A 16,935-nucleotide genomic window follows, 5' to 3' on the forward strand; every position below is an offset into this window, starting at 1 on the left:
TCAAATGTATGTTTTATTCTAAAACAGTAAGACTAAGAACAGTTTACTTCTCAAAAGAGGGCGAGGATCGAACCCGTGACCCTTGATTCCCAAGCGGGGCTGTATCTATTGAACCACGGAGTCAGTTATAGTAAACTGGTGTCAATGTCGCATGTTAAGGCGGCTTTTTCTTTCTGCAGTTATATGTTTGAATAAAAGTGCAATTGTGTTATTCTTGTGAAAATGTTTCTTTGCTATTTGGACTTCAGGCTTCATACATTATATAGTTTATGCCTACATTTTGTCATCTACTACTAGAATATAAAAAAGTTTCTGTTTTAACAATGTGTTGACACAGATTACTGTAGAAACGGAACAGACATGAAATGCGTGTGTTCCAAACAACGATCTATTATTTCACTCTAAAACTCCACTTCACTCCCAGATACTCAATCAAGACATGAGCTGAGAGAAGTTCGTGCACGTTCTAAATTGGTGGGGGATGGAATAGACGGCTGCTCGAGCTTCTCTTTATCAGCACATTTAGAGAACAAAGGGCGCTGGCGGAGAGGTGTGAAGGGATTTAAGAAGCAGTTTAAGGTGGGACGGAATTACGAGTTTTTTCGTAGGCTCTGGTAATTCTAGTGTTTAAAGAATGCAAATATGTATTTTCTTCAAAGGAGTGTCTGCATCAGGAAAAGAGAATTTAAGAGAGAGAGCGAGTGCTCGCAAAGAAAAGCAAACAATCAAAAAATCAATACGTGTCCTTTTAAGTTTGTCGAAGCACCGCAATAAAGCGGCATTTTCAGAGGAGCGTCAGTATCTTCTAAGCAAACAGCCTCTGTGCAAACAGCCCCTCTACTCACATCTCCTCCGTCAGGCACAGAGAATGTCAGAGAGAGAGAGCGAGATTAAAGCAACAATCAAAAATCAATACGTGTGCTTTTGTGCTTTTAAATATGCGACACCGCAATAAAGCGCCATTTTTAGAGGAGCATCAGTATCTTTTAAGCAAACAGCCTCTGTGCAAACAGCACCTCCGCTCACACCCTCTCCGTCAGGCGCAGAGAATGTCAGAGAGGGTGAGAGAGCGGCAGAGACAAGCAAACAATCAAGTCAGCGGGATGCATATCTTATAGCATTGAGGAGTTTTAGTTAATATGTAATACATGCTCTGATTGGGTAGCTTCTAAGCCATCTGCCAATAGTGTCCCTTGTATGAAATCAACTGGGCAAACAAACTGAGGAAGTATGTACCATAAATTCGCGAACCAGTGAAAAATCCGTGATATATATTTAGATATGCTTACATTTAAAATCCGCGATAGAGTGAAGCCGCGAAAGTCGAAGCGCGATATAGCGAGGGATTACTGTATAGTGCTGTATTTGAGCCACTGAGAAAAAAATAAAAGACACGGTGAAAACGTGTATTTTGTGATTAAAGTGGAAATTTCGGCTTTAATCTCGAAATGTCCATTTTAACCTCGTAGTTTACTTTATTATTAAAGCAGACCATCGTAAACGTCTTCCCAGTTTTAATCGCTACGAGCTTCTTGGACCTGACAGCAGGTAAAGTAAAAAAACAGACGGCACAAAAGTTGGTATGTGAGACTTTTAAAATGTATCGTGTCATTACGATCGGGAATAAGCAAACGCTTGAATATAAAAGCACCACGAATGCATCTGTATGTCGGCATTTTGCTTCACCACTTTGAACCATTCATCAAACAGCAAAGCGCGCACATCGATCCCTGAAGGATCTCCATAGAGGCTTGCTGTCACATGTAGATAGTAAACAGAGACTCTGATGTCACGTTCCGACTTTTAGCACACTGCACCCTCCGACTTTTTGCTGGTACTGCAACTCGCGCACGCATCGCGTTTATTTCTGAGGACCTGCTCAGAGGATGCGTGAAATGAATGCTGAGAACACGTGGCAGCCATGATGCGGGCACGTACGCGTTCTGAGCGTGAAGTATAAATCAGCCCTTAGTCTGGGTTTATACTTCATGCGGCACATGCTCCTGCAGACATTGCTGCTACACAAGTGGTGTACTGTTATTCTTGCGTGCATACTTTACATAAATCTGGAAGATTTCACCAGGTGGCTGTGTGAGAAAAAAATTGTTCGGCTTTGCTATGTTGTGAATTGCCAGGGCACCTTGCCACAATATCTCTGAAAAGGATGGATGTTGAATGATTATATCCATCAATCCAGGGATGCACCCAATACTTGCTGGAATTGGCAAAAACAATCCCTGGACGGGGCATCAGCTCCTTGCAATGTGAATACACTATCATTTTAGCATCACCAAATCCACAAACCTGCATGTCCTTGGAAAGAAACCAGAGCACATTGTTGAAAACCACCAGGAAAACATGCAACTACAGGCAGGGAACACCAGGGACACGACTCCTTGAAGGGCAGCAGCGCTACTACACTGCCACCGTGCTGCCTCCACATGTGTAATTATTAACAGTATTCATTATTTAAATGAAGTTAACAATTTACAGTGATCCCTCGCTATATCGCACTTCGACTTTCGTGGCTTCACTCCATCGCGGATTTTAAATGTAAGCATATCTAAATATACAGTAATCCCTCGCTATATCGTGCTTCGACTTTGGCGGCTTCACTCTATCGCGGATTTTAAATGCAAGCATATCTAAATATATATCACAGATTTTTCGCTGGTTCACGGATTTCTGCGGACAATCGTCTTTTAATTTATGGTACATACTTCCTCAGTTTGTTTACCCAGTTGATTTCATACAAGGGACGCTATTGGCGGATGGCTTAGAAGCTACCCAATCAGAGCATGTATTACATATTAACTAAAACTCCTCAATGCTATAATATATGCTTCCTGCGCGGTGCTTGATTGTTTGCTTGTCTCTGCGCCTGACAGAGGGGGTTTGAGCAGAGGTGCTGTTTGCACAGAAGCTGTTTGCTTAAAAGATACGGACGCTCCTCTAAAAAATTCCGCTTTATTGTGGGCAGATTTAAAAGCACACATATTGATTTTTTGATTGTTTGCTTTAATCTCGCTCTCTCTCTCTGACGTTCTCTGCGCCTGACGGAGGAGATGTGAGCAGAGGGTTGTTGCACAAGGCTGTTTGCTTAGAAGATACTGGCGCTCCTCTGAAAAATGCCGCTTTATTTTGCTTCGGCAAACTTAAAAGCACACGTATTGATTTTTTGATTGTTTGCTTTTCTTTGCGAGCGCTCGCTCTCTCTCTTAAATTCTCTGCTCCTGATGCAGACACTCCTTTGAAGAAAAGATATATTTGCATTCTTTTAATTGTGAGAAAGAACTGTCATCTCTGTCCTGTCATGGAGCACAGTTTAAACTTTTGACTAAAGGGTGTTATTTCATGTCTAGTGGGCTCTAATAATGTTAACAGTGTGGGAGAGTTTATAAGGGCTTAAAATATATAAAAATAACTATACAAACATATGGTTTCTACTTTGCGGATTTTCATCTATCACGGGGGGTTCTGGAACGCAACCCCCGCGATCGAGGAGGGATTACTGTATATCACTGATTTTTCGCTGGTTCGCGGATTTCTGCGGACAATGTGTCTTTTAAATTTATGGTACATGCTTCCTCAGTTTGTTTGCCCAGTTGATTTCATACAAAGGACGCTATTGGCGGATGGCTTAGAAGCTACCCAATCACAGAATGTATTACATAGTAAATAAAACTCCTCAATGATATACGATATGCTTCCTGTGTGGTGCTTGATTGTTTGCTTTTTTCTGTCTCTCTCACTCTCTCTGCCTGACGGAGGGGGTGCGAGCAGAGGGGCTGTTTGCAAAGAGGCTTGGCATACTTAAAAGCATGCATTGATTTTTTGATTCTCTCTCTCTCTCTCTCTCTGAGACGCATTTTTTGAAGAGGAAGATATGTTTGCATTCTTTTAATTGTGAGAAAGAACTGTCATCTCTGTCTTGTCATGGAGCACAGTTTAAACTTTTGACTAAAGGGTGTTATTTCATGTCTAAAGGGCTCTAATAATGTAATCTAAGGATTCTATAAGTGCAGAGACCTGGAATATCAAAAATTGAAATGTGTTCTGTGTGGCAATGTCTGCCTGCCGCTGCTTTAAGCACAGAAGGAAGCCACAGAAGCACATAGCAATTAACAAGTGGGTTGGTTTTAAGATGCCGTTTATGAGGGTCTACTTTAAGGACAAAATAAACTACGAGATTAAAGTGGAAATTTTGAGATTAAACTCAAAATTTCCAATTTATTCACAAAATAAGAGTTTTTCCACTGTGTCCCAAATACACTTTCATACATTCTGATGCTGGTATGCGAGACCTTTAAAATGTATCACGTCATTACTTCGGGGAACATGCAATGTATAAGAAAAGCACCATGAATACATTTGTATGTCAGCATTTTGCTTCACCACATCAAACCATTCATCAAACATCGAAGCATACACATCGATGGTGTAGGATCAGCAAAGCGGCTTGCTGCCACATGTTGATAGTAAATAGAGACTCTGACATCACGTTCAAACTGCACCCCCCGATTTTTTGCTGGTACTGCAACTTGAACACGCATCACATTAATTTCTGAGGACGTGCTCAAAGGATGTGTCAAATGAACGCTGGGAACGCATGGCAGCCATGATGTGTGCACGTATGTGTTCGCAGTATGAAGTATAAATCGGCCCTTATTTACAGCAGGGGGTGTGTGAGATTTCTTTAATGCATACAGCACAGGTATGTTTGTAGCACTGCAGTGATTGCAGGTGCCAGGTGCCCATGGTTTCTCACTCTTTACATCACTTTAATAGGTGGCTCACTATCCCAAAAATGTCTGCTCACAGTTGCTGCACAAGTTAGAATTTTTTTGTGGCTTTGGCAGGTTTGCTCCTTTAAAAGGATCCCCCGAAGTCAATCATTTGCATGATGGAATACCAGCACATATTGTGGGTGACTGATCCCTAGACTACTGCAACATTTCAACAATGTTACATTATTTTCCATCATCCATCCGTTTTCCTAACCTGCTTAACCAGGGCAGGGGCACAGGGCTGCTGGAGACTATCCTTGTGCTATTTTACATAAACTATGCAGTGAGATTCCTGTGCCAGGCAAGTAAAGTGATGGGGTCATCGTGCTTGCTTGTTCTGGTGGACAGTACTTGAGGTGGGGGGCACCAGCAGTCCTAAAAGCTTAACTGGGATGATACCATTTGTGGTGTATGGCCGGCCGTCCATCCCAGCCAATACCCCCAAGCCGCCAGCTGGAGCCTTCCCAGCAGTATGGAGGTGCCCCGAAGACCAGCAGGGCATCATGGGCATTGGAGTCTTCATGCACAGCCCTGCTGGATACCATGGGGGCCACTAGGAGACGCTGCAGGGAGGAACGATGTTTATTTGCCATATGCCCCGGAAGTATGTCCGAGTCACATGGACAAGGGGAATGACGTGCTTCCGGGGTGAAGAAAAGGACTTTTGATCTGACCCAGAAGTAATAGGAGATCACATGGATTGGGGATTGGAACACTTCCGGGTCAGGGATTATAAAAGGATTATGGGAGCTCCTAGACGGCAAGATGAGCGGAAGGGTGGCAACGTGTCTGGGAATGGAGGATTGTTTATTGTGTTATTATTGATTGGTTTAATGAGTATTGTGGAGGAGAGGGTGCTTTGTGCACTGTTGTTAATAAATAAAATCTACTTTTGGACTTTTATCTGGTGTCTGGCATCTTGGACAAAGGTTCAAGGGAGTGATAGTACCCTCTGTCACACATTATACTAGAGAGATTATACTGGAGAAACAAGACCCTAACTAAACACAATACTGGTGGTAATTTGGTTCCATTTCAAGCTCGGTTTGCTGGCAAAAAGGAAATAATTGTACTGTGTACAAGGTAATAAATATGAAACAAATTAATTACACTATATATCAAAACAATGCCATATATTTACAAAAAAAATGCTATTGTTTTCCTGCATGCATATCACACATTACAAGTACCAATCAACACTCAGTTTTTTACAGGAAATCATGGTTAAGAAAAGGTAAAATATTGCCAAGTCATAATGAAACGTAAAGTATGATTTTTCTCTATTACATATACCGAGTTGCACTTAATTCAGAAGATGGCAGAAAAAGAACAACTGAGGATGCTGTGTTTGAGTAAGTAAAAAAACAGTAATTCTATGGTTTCTTGCTCGCATTTTTTCAAATCCATTTTATAAAGCAAATTTAATTTTAGTGTTTCGTACCAATACAACATTGTGATCTGCAGTAATTTTAAATGACCTTGGAATTAATCAACTTTTAATTATCATAAGAACATTACTGAATACTGCTGCATGTGCCCACTTGCAGCAATCTGTGACACAACAAAACTGATTCCTGCATCCCGAGCTAAAGTGTAACTGCATCCCACACCCACTCCTTGGGTAGATGCTTTCCTGGGTACATGAATATAACAGCCAGTTTCTCATAATCCACAAGCATCTTTCCATCTGTTCCCCTTAGGCAATGGTATTGTACAATGTTGATGTTTTGAAATGTCACTGTAAACTTTTAACAGAATGCACAGCCCTAATGAGCTGCAGCCCCAGCAACTGTGGCCACAAAGCAGAAAACAATGGACAGTGCACCTCTCCATCACACATTCTCACTTGCATGTGGCCTAATTGGAATTGACATTTAACCTAAGAAGAGAACCGAGGAAAGCCCAGGGAGAACATGCAAAATCCACATGGACAATGAGTGGCCCAAAGATTTAAACCCAGAAGGGTGGATCAGAGAAGTGGCATTGCCAACCACAGTGTTACTATGCTATAACATCTAAAAATAAAATATTTGGCCTGTTTAATTTTGGGGGTTTATATCTCTATGTACTACTACAGACATATAGGTCAAGGAAGACAGGTTAATCTAGCCCCACACCATGCAGCTTTTCTTACCACTGTCAGTTGTTGCTTTATTTGCATAACCTTAATAAAATCACAATAAGTTAGAAATAATTGCCGCGTGCAGCCATTATCATCAAATTTTTAAGTGTGGCATCCCTAGCAACTCATTCATACTACTCTTAATGGCCACTATGACCAGCTTACTACAACAAAATCAGACTGGTTTGGTTTTCTCATAGCAAGTTACAGGGGTGGGCTTTTAAATTTGCAGATGTGAATGTTTCTGTTATACACACACACACACATATATATATATATAAAATATATATATACACATTACATATATATAACTACATAACTATTTTTAGGTATTACCTGACTTATTTATGTTTCTATAGCTCTTAGGGCACTTCCAAGCCCTGCTAAAAAGTTTACAACCACCACTAAGGTATTTAACAATATACAAGTGCTTTGAAAAGATAAAACACCCACAATATGCGTTTCAAATTATGATTTGATATTGTGGGAGAAGTATTTAAAATTCAAATGAACTGCATGATACGTGGGCAGCTCTGTGTAGCACTGCTGCCTCAGAATTGCAGATTCTTAAGTTTGAACCCTATGTACAACATGTGCATGTTCTCCGTATGTGTGCATATTTTACTCCAGGTATTCTGGTTTTCTTCCTAGAGATCACAAATCTAAAACAAGTCCAGTACGAGTGAAACTGGGTGTGTGCAATGGACTGTCAAACCCGCCAGGGTGGGGTCCTGCCTTATTCCCCACATTTCTGGCATAGGTACAGTGCGCCCATAATCTAGACCTTAACTCAGTTAGAAAATAGATGCAATAAATACGGGACAGGATGATGTCAAACAGGTTAACAAAGCTGCCTCATAGCTACAGAGTGCTATTTTCAAATTCCTGGCTGGGCACTGCCTGTGAGGATCTCTGAGTTTTTCAGTTTCCTCCCATATACCAAATGTGGGCATGTTTGTTTAAATGGCAACTTTAAACTGTCCAAAGTAGATGGTGGTCAATTTATGCATGTGAATATGTCCTGTGACTGGCACCTCCATGTAGGGTTGCTTCCTGGCTTTTGCCCAATGCTGTTGGGAGAGGTTCTGACCCTCTTGTCCTTGAACAAGATTAAGCAGATTCAGTTATGAATGGATATACTCAATAACAATTTTGAGAAATATTTTTTAAAATGCTGTGATGGCACATCTCCTTGAAACTATGTCTTAACGGTATGGCATGAAGGCATTGTTTACACAATATAAATCAAATTAATGTAATAGAAATGGCTACAAAGCTATGGAGCTGAATTACTATATGAATAACTTATTGCCCCTGAAGTGTGCAAATTTCACTTGAACTCAGCAGCCACTTACAGTAAACAAATTCTAAAAGAAAATATGGAAAAAGCATGGCAATTATCTTTCAAAGATTCAGCACAAGGGAAAAAAAAAATCACAATTGGATACAGGGTCTGTGACAATTCAACACAGTGAGAAACTCTAGTAAAATATGGATGCTCAAGAGTAAACAGGAACTGCAGCAACTATCAGGCAGAGGCCATGATATCCAAGTCTGAGGCAAACAAGGGGGCAATGGTTTACAAAAACTTGTTTTCCTACTAAAGATCATTCCTTTAACAGGGTTTAGAATTGAAAATATAACTGGTCAATCCATACATGTATAGTCTGCTTAAACCAGAGGGCCAAAAAAAACAAAAAACAAGACGTATATGTAGAAACATTTGCTCCATAAAAATCTTCTGTAATTTTAATAAATACATTTAATTTTCCAGTACTATAAAATCTTAAAGAAAAAGATTCTTAACTGCACAGAGTGAAAACAGAGTGATTAACAAAACATCTTTATAACTGCACTACCTCCCGAATAGTTTGTTAAAATTAAAACGTCCCCAATCTATTCTAGATCAACTTTTTAAATTGTCTTGCATGTCTACTTTAAAAATTAAACCCAACACCAGATTTGTAATATCTACTTTTTAACTCTGTCTATACAGCTTCTCTTTTCTCTAAACCAAAGTACCTCCACACCAAAACTACGGGATGACATCGTCTAGACCGCAGTTGTCCGCTGGCGAATTTGTCGTTAATTTTTTCGACTTTATTATTGAGTGTTAGTCGTAGCCGTTAATTTGACAAAATGTAATACTGGGTACTTAAAATGAACTGCGTTCCCTCTTAAAAAATAATTGCACAAACAAAGTGGGTATTAATAGCCGCGAACACGTTGTGAGCTTATACAAACGAAATTTTCAGACAGCACACGTTTTCCAAAATAACAGAAGACCGCCCAGACGCATTAAACGATACATGCTTAATAAATTACTTTTAGGCGAATGTGCCTTGACGGTAAAACACCTAATACACCACTGATTTTCATTTTCACACACTCGCGTCCACAAACACCAAAAATTAACAAAAGACAATACCACATATTTATCATGACAACGCGTAACTGCCGCTTCCCCGGCAGAGTTCATTTCCACTTTCGTTTACATGTACACACGTTTGTTGTTATTACTATTATTTATAAAATACACTTTATTCAAGCTCATATTTCTTAGCAGAAGGAGTCACACTGAAAGTAACGGACGCACGACAGCTGTCACACGCTTGGATTCTGATCCAAGGCTGGAATTACTCACCGAGGTATTTTGTTCCAATGGACTCCAGCTGCTTTTCTTTTTCCCGGCAGCTCCCGATCACTCCAGTCCGAGGCTTAGGCCTGCGTTCGGCCTACGAGCTGCAGCTTCTCCATAGCAACCGCAACTCGCGCCCCTCTCTTTTTCTTTTTTTTCCCCCTTGTTGTCTGCGTGCCAATTCAAAGACAGCAAGTAGGACGAAATTCACTAATATCAGCTAATATCCTCCATCAGAATAATTTTAATATAACCAGCATCTTACATACCAATAGGAAAATGTTTTTTTCAAGCCGTATCAGTCGTCTTCTAATTAAAAACATGTATAGTCTCGAAAAGCCGCAAATGAAAATATTACAAACAAGAAAAAGAAAACAAATAATAGTAACCCATGTACATAAATAGTACCACGCTGAGATGTTCTATAGTTTTTTTTTGTAATTTCCACCCCTCTAAAGGCAATATCGCGCGACCTCCACTTCGCCTCTGCGAGATCCTCCAGTTTCTATTAGTTTCTCTCCTCCCTCTTCCTCCCCCACTCTTTTCCGTCATTCCCAAAGTTTTGGAGGATCGTACCACCACCTCTGTTAACCAAATAGAGCGCCAGAACACATGCCGATTACCCAACCCCTCTTCCTTGAAGAGTAACAATTAAAATCGAACAAAGCGACGGGTGTTGGGCTAAACCGGGATTTGATTAAGAAGCCAAGAGTCTAAGGATCACTCTTGTCATTTCGTCGTGTCAGGTGGCAGAGCAGGGTGCATTGTCTGGTATATTCCACATCCTGAAGTGCTGCGGCTGGGTATATTGATTAGCATTTTATAAAATGTGATTTTCAGTTACATTTTCACAACTCGTCGACAGCAGCTTAACATATTAAATGTGCAAAGAAAACAATATACCGAACTGCGCTCGCGTTGCATTTCATTCAAGCTGATTATTGGCCCCTTGATAAGAGCACACGCCTCTCTACACTTCTGTACACACACCCAGCAGCTGACGGTGTGTGTAGTAAACAACCACAAAGGGCGGACTCCGCTGTCCAGGAGGTGAAGACAACAGCGCCTAGTGACCGCAGTGGGCTTCTTTTATGGTGTAGGAATATTTATTAATACATCTATGTAGCAGATCCTAGCAGTGTACATATCCAGGTTACAGATCTTTACCAGCCATGGGCATAACACCCAAGCGTAAAATAATTTGTGCTGCTGCCTTATGAAGCCAGCATCTTGGGTTTGAATGCCACTCTTGCTGTTGTCACTGTGGATCTGACACATTCTGCCGCTGTCTGTGTGGGGTTTTTTCTTCATTGAATTTGTTTGCATTGTCCCAAGAGGAAAATTGGGTTTGTCTGCAGGTTTTACAGAGAGACCATGACATGATATTAAAAACCCATCAACAATGAACACAGCCGTCAAACATAAATTTAGTATGTTTAAATGAAATAAAGCAATGAACACAATACTTATGGTGAAATATTAGAACAAATGTATTAGACATCTGTGGTGGGCTGGCGCCCTGCCCGGTGTTTGTTTCCTGCCTTGTGCCCTGTGTTGGCTGGGATTAGCTCCAGCAGACCCCTGTGACTCTGTAGTTAGGATATAGCGGGTGCGATAATGGATGGATGGATGGACTTGACTGATGATTGATACAAATGCTAACTATTCATCCTATAGTATGTTTTAAGCTGGTGGATGTTAATTAAAGATGAACTTATTCTGAAGATTAATAGCAGTTAGAATGAAAGACCATTTGAACTGATTTATTTTATCTTTGGAGCCTTACATCTGTGACCAACAACTAAAACTGAGAATGTAGTGGGTGAGTCCTGCCGAACAACACACACTTTGTTTTCCAGTTGCTTGTTAAACAGGTCTGTGAGATTGGACCGTTGAGACCTTGTTTCCCTCCTACATCCACAACTAATGTTTGTTTAGGTAATTAGTGGCTTCTAAATTGGCTCTGTGTAAAAACTGGTAGAACTAGCACTGCAATTGACCTGTGTCCTGGACAGAGATGCTTCCTGCCTTATGCTTCAGGCTGTTAGGGTAAGCCCTGGTACCTCACAACCATATATTGGATTAAGGAGGCTTCAGAATGTTACGTTTGAAAGAAAATTAGACATTTGCATCTGTTTCCAATATCTTCTTCTACTTCTTCTTTTGGCTGCTCTTGTTAGGGGTTGCAACAACAGATCATTTTTTTCCATATCTTCCTGTCCTCTGCATCTTGCTCTGTTACACCCATCACCTGCATGTCCTCCCTCACCAAATCCATAAACCTTCTCTTAGGCTTTCCTCTTTTCCTCTTGCCTTGCAGTTCTATCCTTAACATCCTTTTCCCAATATACCCAGCATCTCTCCTCGGCACATGTCCAAACCAATGCAATCTCATCTCTCTGACTGTCTTCCAACCTTTCAACCTGAGCTGACCCTCTAATGTACTAATTTCTAATCCTGTCCGTCTTCGTCACACCCAGTGCAAATCTTAGCATCTACTCTATAACTCTGCCACCTCCAGCTCTGTCTTCTACTTTCTGGTCAGTGCCACCATCTCCAACCAATATGACATAGTTGGTCTCACTACTGTCCTGTAGACCTTCCCTTTCACTCTTGCTGATAATCGTCTGTCACAAATTACTCCTGAAACTCTTCTCTACCCATTCCACCCTGCCATTACTCTCTTTTTCAGCTCTCTTCCACAATCTCCATTACTCTGTAGTGTTGATCCAAAGTATTTAAACTCATCCACCTTCTCCAACTCTACTCCCTGCATCCTCACTATTCCAGTGACCTTCCTCTCATTCACACACATGTATTCTGTCTTGTTCCTACTGACATTCATTCCTCTCCTCTCTAGAGCATATCTCCACCTCTCCAGGGTCTCTTCAACCTGCTCCCTACTCTCATTACAGATCACAATGTCATCAGCAAAGATCATATTCCAAGGGGACTCCTGTCTAATCTCATCTGTCAACCTGTCCATCACCATTGCAAATAAGAAAGGGCTCTGAGCCGATCCCTGATATAATCCCACCTCTACATTGAATGCATCCGTCCCTCCTACCGCAGACTTCACCACTGTCACATTTCCTTCATACATATCCTATACAATTCTTACATACTTCTCTGCCACTCCCAACTTCATCATACAATACCACAACTCCTCTTGAGGCACCCTGTAATATGCTTTCTCCAGGTCCACAAAGACACAATGTAACTCCTTCTGGCTTTCTCTATACTTCTCCATCAACATCCTCAGAACAAACATTGCATCTATGTTGCTCTTTCTTGGCATGAAACCATACTGCTGCTCACTAATCATCACCTCCCTTCTTAATCTAGCTTCCACTACTCTTTCCAATAACTTTATCCTGTGGCTCATCAATTTTATCCCCCTGTAGTTACTACAGCTCTGCATATCCCCCTTATTCTTAAAAATAGGTACCAGTACACTTCTTCTCCACTCCTCAGACATCCTCTCACTTTCCAAGATTACATTAAACAATCTGGTTAAAAACTCCACTGCCATCTCTTCTAAACACCTCCATGCTTCTACAGGTATGTAATCTGTACCGACAGCCTTTCCATTCTTCATCCTCTTCATAGCTGTCCTTACTTCCTCCTTGCTAATCCGTTGCACCTCTTGATTCACTATCTCCACATCATCTAACCTTCTCTCTCTCTCTCATTCTGTTCATTCATCAGCCTACTAAAGTACTCTTTCCATCTGCTCAGCACACGTTCCTTGTTTGTGAGTATGTTTCCATCTTCATCCTTTATCACCCTAACCTGCTGCACATCTTTCCCTGCTCAGTCGCTCTGTCTAGCCAATCGGTACAGGTACTTTTCTCCCTCCTTAGTGTCCAATCTCTCATACAACTCATCATACACCTTTTCTTTAGCCTTCGCCACCTCTCTCTTCAGCTTGTGCCTTATCTCCTTGTACTCTTTCTACTTTCTGCTTCTCTCTGACTATCCCATTTCTTCTTCGCCATATTTTTCCTCTGTATGCTCTCCTGTACTTCCTCATTCCACTACCTGGTTTCTTTTTCCTCCTTCCTCTGTCCAGATGTCACGCCAAGTACCCTTCTTGCTGTCACTCTTACTAATTCTGCTGTAGTTCCCTAGCTGTCTGGTAACTCTTCACTGCCACCCAGTGCCTGTCTTACTTCCTCCCTAAACTCAATATTGCAGTTTTCCTTTTTCAACTTCCACCATTTGATCCTTGGCTTTGCCCTCACTCTTCTCCTCTTCTTGATTTCCAATATCATTCTACAGACCACCATCCTATGCTGCCTAACTATACTTTCCCCTACCACTACTTTGCAGTATTTAATCTTCTTCAGAATGACTCTTCTGCATATGATATAATCTACCTGTTTGCATATTCCTCCACTCTTTTATGTCACCCTATGTTCCTCCCTCTTCTTAAAATTTGTATTCACCATAGCCATGCCCATCCTTTTCACAAAATCCACCATCATCTGACCTTCTTCATTCCTCTCCTTAACACCATATCTATCCATCACTTCCTCATCTCCTCTTTCCCATCACTAACATGTCCTTTGAAATCCATTCCATTTACCACTTTCTGTCCCTTGGGTACACTGTCCATTACTTCATCCAGCTTACTCCAAAAATCTTCTTCCTCATCCATCGCACACCCAACTTGCAGGGCATATGCACTAACAATATTCATCATCAGACCTCCATTTTCCTGCTTTATAATCTTTACTCTGTCTGACAATCTTTTCACTTCTTAAACACCTTTGATATACTGTTCCCTCAGAATAACCCCTACCCCATTTCTCCTTCCAGCCATACTATGATAAAACAATTTGAATCCACCTCCGGTCCACCTGGCCTTACTGCCCTTCCATTTAGTCTCTTGCACGCACAATATATCAACCTTCCTTCTCTCCATCATATCGGCTATCTCTCTCCCCTTACCAGTCATACTGTCAACATTCAAAAGTCCTACCCTCAGTTCCACTCTCTTTACCTTCCTACTCTTTTCTTTCCTTCAGACACGTCTCCCCTCTCTTCTTCTCCTTCTTTGGCTAACTGTATCCCAATTTCCACCAGAACCCTGTTGTCGAACAGTACTGGTGGCGGTCGTTATTAACTTGGGATTTGACTGATCCGGTATGGAAATCTGTATTGTTGTCCACATGTTGATCTGGCAAAATTTTACACCGGATACTCTTCCTGACGTAACCCTCCCCATTTATCTGGGCTTGGGACTGGCACAAAGAAACATACTTGTTTGTGCATCCACTGTGGCTGGGTTTTGCATCTATTCCAGATATGAACATCATATAATTATAATGGCTAGAGACTTTAATTGTGTTTTAAACTCTGGACCTGGAAAAGTCTTTGACTACAAGAGCAATAACATCTAATACCACAAAAAAGATTACACAGTTTGTAATGGATCATAACTTATCAGACCATTGGAGTGTCTTAAATCCAACCTCAACAGCATATTCCTTCATCTTACCAGTACATCATAGTTACTCAAGAATTGAGTATTTCTCTATTGATGATCATTTATTGCCCACTATCAAATTTTGGAAATACTTCGCTATTGTTATCTCCTACCACGCCTCTCTGATCTTGGAGCTTGAATCACTATGCTGTACAAACACTTATTTCATAGTTAGCATCTTAACCCCCTGTCATTAGCTGATGAGAACTTTACAGAATTTGCCTCCAAACAAATAGATTATTTTTTAGAGAAAAATGCATCCTCAGAGGTCTCTGCAGATGGGTTCTGTAATCAGAATGTAACCTTCTAACAACAAAAGAAACAGAACAGTTTATCTTTAAATCGTGACATCATTACAGTAAACACAGAAAGAAGGCTAATAAGATCTTAGCTCAACATTTCCACAAGCAGGAAGTTTGCAATGCAATTACATAAATTACCTACACAGATGAATATAAAATCATTGAACATAAAAATATAATCCACACAATTAGAGAACTATAAATACTTATATTCTACTAAGTTTAAAGAAGGTAAGGCACAATCTAATGAGTTTTTAATGTGTTACATATACCACAGTTAGTTACTCTTAGTGCAGAGGAACTGGATAAACACTTGACATTGTCAGAAATATTGTATGCTTTAAACTCACTCCAAAGTGGGAAAGCAGCAGGCACTGATGGCTACCCAGCAGAAATTTATTTAAAAAAATTAAAATAAGTTAACCCTCTACTATTAGCAACATTTATAGAAGCTAAAGACAACAACATTCTACCTTAAACTTTTCACCAAGCATTAATTACTGTCATTCCAAAGAACAGCAAGGACTTATTACAATGTGCATCATACAGACCAATTTCACTTATGAATAATGATTTTAAGATACTCTCCAAAGTTCTAACTGAAATAATTGAGAAAGTGCTTCCTTCTATATCCCAAGACTAAAGTGGATCTATTAAAGGCAGACTCTTAGCTTCTAATCTTCAATGTCTGTTTAATGTAATATACTCACCCTTAAAATCTAATACTCTAGAGATCTTATTATCTTTAGATGCAGAAAAAGCACTTGACATGGATGAATGAGACTACCTATTCACCATGTTGCACATATTTGGGCTTGGCCCAAATATATGTGCATGGATAAAACTACTTTATACCAGTCTACAAGCCTCTGTCTATATTAAAAACATTATCTCAAACTACTTCAAAACTAGAACGTGGTGCTCAACAAGGATGACCCCTATCACCATTACTTTTTGCAAATGCCATTGAGCCATTCTCCATTCTCTTTTGAAATGCTGCAAAGATAATTGGGATTATCAGAGAAGGACTTGAGCAGAAAATATCACACTATATGCAGATGATAAGATACTGTATACTGTATATCAGATCCACAAACGTTCTTACCTATAGTCCTTAATGCGCTACCAGAATTTCAAATGATAACTGGACTCAAAATGAATTTGAATAAAAGTGTGCTTTTTCAAACAAACTCTCTGGCACACAATACTAGAGAGGACATATTTCTATTTATTTTATCAGATCAATTTAAATACATAGGGGCAAACATCACAAGTAAATGTAGCAATCTTTTCAACAAAATTTTGCTATAATAATGGAAAAAATTAAATAAGATGTGAACAGATGATCTACTCTCCATTTCACATTAGCATGGAGAATCAATACTGTTAAGATGAACATCCTTCCCAAGGTTTTTTTTCTATTTCAGAACATTAACAAATCATTCTTTAAGAAAGTAGACTTAATTATAACCTCATTTATTTGGAATTTAAGACATCCATGCATTCAAAGGATGACTCTACAATGAATTAAAGCAGAAGGTGGCACGGCACTACATAACTTTCAATTTTTGTCTGGGCGGCAAATACACATGCTG

At 40.2% G+C, this 16,935-nt stretch overlaps 1 protein-coding gene across 1 annotated transcript in view; it reads right to left on the reverse strand.

Moving 5' to 3' along the window:
* pik3ca (phosphatidylinositol-4,5-bisphosphate 3-kinase, catalytic subunit alpha) overlaps window positions 1-10,420 on the reverse strand; it is a 93,368-nt gene extending 82,948 nt beyond the window's left edge. Inside the window, exon 1 of the mRNA XM_039758728.1 lies at window positions 9,554-10,420. The gene's annotated coding sequence lies outside the window, so the exon portion shown is untranslated. The remainder of the gene's footprint in view (window positions 1-9,553) is intronic.
* Between the last annotated feature and the right edge of the window lie 6,515 nt (window positions 10,421-16,935).

The sequence above is a fragment of the Polypterus senegalus genome, chromosome 1 (genome assembly GCF_016835505.1).
Source record: "Polypterus senegalus isolate Bchr_013 chromosome 1, ASM1683550v1, whole genome shotgun sequence".
Lineage (NCBI taxonomy): Eukaryota > Metazoa > Chordata > Cladistia > Polypteriformes > Polypteridae > Polypterus > Polypterus senegalus.